The sequence below is a fragment of the Pundamilia nyererei genome, unplaced genomic scaffold (assembly GCF_000239375.1).
Source record: "Pundamilia nyererei isolate P.nyererei 1_Seehausen unplaced genomic scaffold, PunNye1.0 scaffold00011, whole genome shotgun sequence".
NCBI lineage: Eukaryota > Metazoa > Chordata > Actinopteri > Cichliformes > Cichlidae > Pundamilia > Pundamilia nyererei.
In genome coordinates this window covers 742,878-748,651 of record NW_005187412.1, presented here as the reverse complement: position 1 = coordinate 748,651, position 5,774 = coordinate 742,878, and the positions used below count along the sequence as shown (strand labels likewise).

The following is a 5,774-nucleotide window of genomic DNA, read 5'->3' as shown; positions in this document are numbered from 1 at the left end:
TTAGACTCTGAAGTTTATGGAGCTGTGTTAGTACTGAAATGTGGACCTAAGGAGCAGCTTTGGGGCTTGTTCTGTAATTTGATTAGTTTTCAGCAGAGTAAATGGGAGTCTCATGTCAAAAGTTTGAAATTTGTTCAGTCTCCAAATCATTCATCCTTAAAAAAAGCTGAGTAACTCACAAACACAAGAGACATCTGTAGACAAAAACAGAAATTGTATCTTTTCTGTGCCCATGCACGTCTGTCCTGTCCACCACTGAAAGTGATATCTAAATGCTGCTAGGTCTGACCCTACCTCTGTGGCTTCTGTTCATTCAGACATGACGATAAAGCTAATGGATAGTAGTGCACGACTGATAGAAGCTACAAAAAAATGTAAGATGCATCGTGTGTAATGAATATGAAGTCCATCCATTAGTGTATGCAAAGCAGCAAGATTTAGTAGTGAGATAGCATCACGTAGCAAAGAAATGAAAAGAATATGTAGATTACAGTCTGGGCATATATAATCAGATCTATTCCAGTGCAGATGCTAATGTTTAATTGTGCAATTAGTCCATACATAATTTAAAGTCCAAACCAGAGTCCAAACTTTATCACCATTTGTGACCATCTATCTGTTCCTATTAATGTGATCGTAGAGAGAATTTGCAGAATGGATGAATGGAGTAACTTCTCACACTTTCCAAAGATAAATGCTGATTCTTAGAAGCAGGAGGGCAGGCTAGATTCAATGAGAGTTGGCTGCTTCATTAATCTTCTGGTGGACTGAAACCGGCGCCATTTTGGTGGGCAGCGCTGCGCAGTGTGGTGGCTGTCGGCGCAGTGAGTGCCTAAAGTAGTTTGTGTTTTTGTTGCAAAATCAGACACTAAAGATGTATGAGTGAATTAGCTGCATCAACTACTTGTGTCTTCAGCATATTTCCCAGGTACCTGTCTCTTCTTAACACATAGCCCATGCTTTTAAATGTGGTTTAAGATGCTTCAGTGGCAGTGGATCAGCGTTCTTTGTTATGTGAGAGATTAATACTACTGGCTAACAAGGATACTGGAGCATCATGGTTACGATAACAGAACAGTACAGGACGTTTTCTGTAGCTAGCGAGATACTAGGAGAGTACATCCTGTGCTGAAGATAGTGCCTTACTTTACTGTTGTTTTTTTCTTCTTTTTTTGGAGAGTGATCCAGATCCCCACTTTAAAGACTTCTTCTTCTGCCAGTGCGCTGCCTCTCTGCTGAGCTTTCTAATATGCAGCCTGGTAGCTTTTGCTTAATGTTGCAGTGAGCAGGCAGTTAGCTTAGTTTGGCCAAAAGAGTGGAAACAAGGAGAAACAGCTTGTGTGGCTCTTTCAAAAATGAGACTATTTACAGCATCGTGGTTCATACTTGAGGTTGATCGTTTTCAGCACCATACTAAATCCTCTTTGACTGTGTAAGTTTCCTTCCTTCCCTTCCCCCCTCCTTGCCATGTGGGTGGTATTGGAGAGTACATTTGCCTGTGGTTCTGGGTCAGGTTTGTTAGCTGGGCACGTTTTTACAAATTTGGCAAAGAATCAAGGTCTGATTGCAAAACTGAGTAACATAAGTGTTTAAATTAGCTGCTTCGAATGATATTAAAACTCCAGATCATTTTTTGTTTTTTACCTTTTATTTTTGTTGAGAAAAAAAATCAAATTTTCACACAATTATCTGTTGGGAGTTAATAAAACTCTTAATCTGGCAAAACAAACAAACAAAATGGTATATGATGTTTGTGTAATTTATCTAAAAAAAGAGTGTCAAAAGAACAGTTCACTTTTGTGTTATGGGTTAGAGGATGGTCTTCACCAAGAAATAGTCGAGGACACGACTCACTATAAATCTTTTCCATTTTATGAAATAGATCGTGCTTTGTAATGGCACCCAGCACACTTCTTCCCTTCCTGTTCATAAAAATCTTGTCTTGCTGGGCAATGAGGGTCCATAAATTGGATTCAGACATCATGCTCTGCCTCTGAAACAATCTTTACTTAAATATGACCGTTTCAAAAATTCATATTGGGAAAATGAGAGAGAACAGATTTTGGATTTAACATTAACAGAAACTTGGTCTTTCTAAGAAGCTGAATTTGAATTCGGTACATGCTGTCATACCTGGGGAATATCACACTGAAGTTGGATGAAAATGAGTTGGGGGTTTTTCAAGTATTCAAGCTTTAATATCAGTGAAACCAGTAACCTGATTTGAACCGTTTTAAAGAATGTTATGTTGCTTGTATATGAGAACCTGTACATAAGGGACTTCCTACAGATCCCCAATAATCTCTCAGAGATCCAAATATTTTATCCAGATATTTTAGGGACTTCAAGCATCCATCATTCTGTGTTAACTTCAGCTGCACTCATGAGAATCCATATTCACAGAGCCACAGTACCTAAAAGATTTGAAGGACCTATCTGAAGCACTTTTCCAGATAATGGAATCTTTCAAATAGCCCCTGAAAAAACGATGCCAGAAAAACATCTCAAACCAGCTCTGCCTTCATCTCTTGAAATCCTTTGTTTTTTTGAGAAAACTAATGAAAGGAGGGACCTGAAATCTTTTCTTAAAAACTACTAGCATGTGCATCTTTACCCTGGATGTTTTTTTTTCCAGGAAAATCTGTAAGATCACTTGGGAGGCATTTGACGAACACACATAGAATGACCCATTTACATTTTCAATGAGAGAGCTTCAGAGGTGCTAGTAGTCTGCTTTAGTTACTGTTAAAAAAAACATTTAAAAAAATGAAAAAACAAAGGAAAACAACTGGCTTGGCTGTGTTCAGTCATTGTGACGATCTAACTAGCTGTGGATCTTGGGCGGTTGGACCAAAAATGGGTGTCGTTGCCTTGGTACCACTGTATGTGTGCATATTTCCTGATGTCATTCCTCCACATCACCCTCTTGCTCTTCCTCCTCCATCTCTCAGGTCATGAAAGGCAGCAGCTAAGGATCACCTGCATGTCATTCAGATTTTCACTCTATGTGTTTATCCATGTCTTTTCATTTAATCAATAGCTATTATTAATTTCTGGCTATCTTACACAATTTTATCATGTCTTCCTCACCCTCAACAAACAAATGGCTCCCCCTTCCTGAGCCTGGTTCTGCAGGAGGATTCTTCCTGTTAAAGGGAATTTTTTCCTTCCCACTTTCGCCAAGTGCTTGCTCATCTGATTGTTGTTGTTGTTGTTGTTGTTGTTGTTGTTTTATTATTATTATTATTATTATTATTGTAGGGGTCTTTACCTTACAAGACAAAGCACCTTGAGGCGACTGCTGCAGATTTGGCGCTATATAAATAAAAGTAATTTGAATTGAAATATCAGTCTTAAGTTTGTCATGTCCATGGCCGAGTTACATCCAGAATTTGTGACTTTATAATTTTCTGACACACTTGATATCAGAGGAAAATCCTGTGAAAATAATTTAAACCTGGCATGATATTTCCTTCACAGACTAATTTTATTTTCTGCCAGAAAGCAATTAAGAGTAGCGATACCTTTAGCGTTGAAAAGGCTTTTAAACAGGTTCTAATGAGCTGCTTGTGATTAAATTGTGTAAGTAATGCCATCAGGGACACTGGAGGTTTGACCTTTAAAGTGATGAATGATCAAAGGGGGCTATAATCAGCTAGACTTTCATCAACAGGGAACATATAGATGGTCAGTGAGTGTGAGATAGGTTGACCTGTCAAAACGTCCAAGAGTTTCTGTGTCAAACTGGCTGAAAAACATGTTTTAACTCTTTAACTGTGTCCCCTCAGCCATTTGGCCAGGTTGTCTTTAGCCAGCAGTCTTTCTCATCCCACTCCCACACCTCCTTCACACTGTTTTGCTGCAGACTGTGTTCCATCCTCTCGCTGTGGATGTTCTTTCAATCCTCAGTTTTCACCACTTGTTTTCTTGCTTGATATTTACAGTCATTTTATGCATGTTCTTTGTCCTGAAAGCTCCCTCCCGCTTCTGCAATATCTCATGCTGTACTCTTTCACAGTATACTAACAGCTCATCCCCCACACAACTTTCTTTTATCCTAATTGCAGTGTTCACACCGTGATTGATATTTGTTGATCCAGAGAGCCCATCATTGTTTACTAGGGAGTCCAATGAACAGGTTATATGTGTTTTTGATGAGCCTGTAAATTAGAATATCAACAGGCCTCGGCAGCTTTCACCCACACTCGCTCACTCTGCTGCTGCAAGCTGATGGACACATGTAGAGATAGTAAATGTGTCAGAAAGGGATCTGATCAGCCAAGTGTGAGCTGTATCTACTGGAGTATTTTCAAAGAAGCAAGCTCAGTGTGTCTTTCTCGCTGTTCCACAGAAAGCAAAGCGAGCGATGGTTTGGCAGAATGACGTGCAATAATGCAAGATGCAAATATATTTTACATTGTTTGGCTCATGTCTGAGTGTAGAGAAGTTTTTGATTTGTTGTGTTGAAGGATGCTGCAGCCAGGATCTTCAGGATGTGATTCAAACTTCTGCTTTAAAGCCTGTCAGCCCATAACAGTGCAGATCTATGCTGATATGCTTTCTCACATGCTCTGAAATTACCAGTGATTTCCTTTAATGTCATTACACGATTATAGGAAGTTAATGTCTTGCCCACTGCCTAATTTATTGGTCTGTGTACAGTGTGCAACGTGACTTGAGCCTTTTTTTTTATCCCTCTCCAAAGGGATTAGAGACAGCAGTAATGCCAGATTTTCAGATTTTACAGAGGACTTTCTTTTATTTACCAATGACAAAGAGCAATGAATGAATGACATGAACCCGTCTGCTACTCATTGAAAATAAACTCTTAAAATAACAATGGATTCATTTCCCAAGCCATGCAGTTTTACGTTGTAAAATATATATGCTATTTATTCCTCCAATAGCAGACAATCCAATAATATAAATAGGAGCAAAAAAAAATACTGCATAGAAACAATATTGGAAGATGGCAAAGGTCGAGCACAAGCATTTATGCCTGCAGTGGCTGTAATCTAGTTGATTTCCTGTCTGGATTTGTGAGCCACTTGGATTAAACGGCCTGATGTTAAAAGGGGAAAATAGAAATAGGAGGAGCTCGAGATTAGACTGGAACAGATTCTTCACTTTTTTCTCTCCAGCTGCTCTAAAAACAGACAAAAACCAGGCTTTACACTGCACTATTTAATTTTTTTTTTAAATTAAGCAACATTAAGTGAGTTACAGAAATGTGCAATTAATTATTAAGTTATGCAATTTATAAGAATAAAATATTTTCAGGTATGTGAAACGCTTACTTGCCTAGATGTACTTTGAAAGTGAAATTATTTACAGGGACAGGACAGCAGACGCTAATAACTATTTGTTTTTGCTGGCACTCGAATACGTTAGTATTGTTTTGAGATGCGAGACGGATTTTGTTGTTTTGTTTTTTGCTTAAATTGCAGAATCCAGAAGTGACTTTATTTTTCATGAGATTAATCATTCTTATGATCCTTTGTGAGGGTCTTTAACAGTTCTTGCACTGTAAGAGACCCTCACATAACTTAAAGGACGCGAGGGTCTTTCACAGTCCAAGTAATGCAAATGTCATATTCAGGCGGTTTATGTAAATCTGTGTGCTGATGTTCATGCAGAAACTGCACTGTAAGGGCACGCTTCCTCCAAACTTCCTCCAAGTGGACCAAAAAGTAGCATAATTAGAACAAGTCAAAGTCCCTGATGTCTATATATATATATCTATATATATATATGTATATATATATATATATATA

General features: G+C 38.4%; 1 protein-coding gene across 1 annotated transcript in view; it reads left to right on the top strand.

Moving 5' to 3' along the window:
• The window catches only part of LOC102215599 (protein TANC1-like), a 45,737-nt gene that overhangs the window by 12,831 nt on the left and 27,132 nt on the right, over window positions 1-5,774 (top strand). The window lies entirely within an intron of this gene.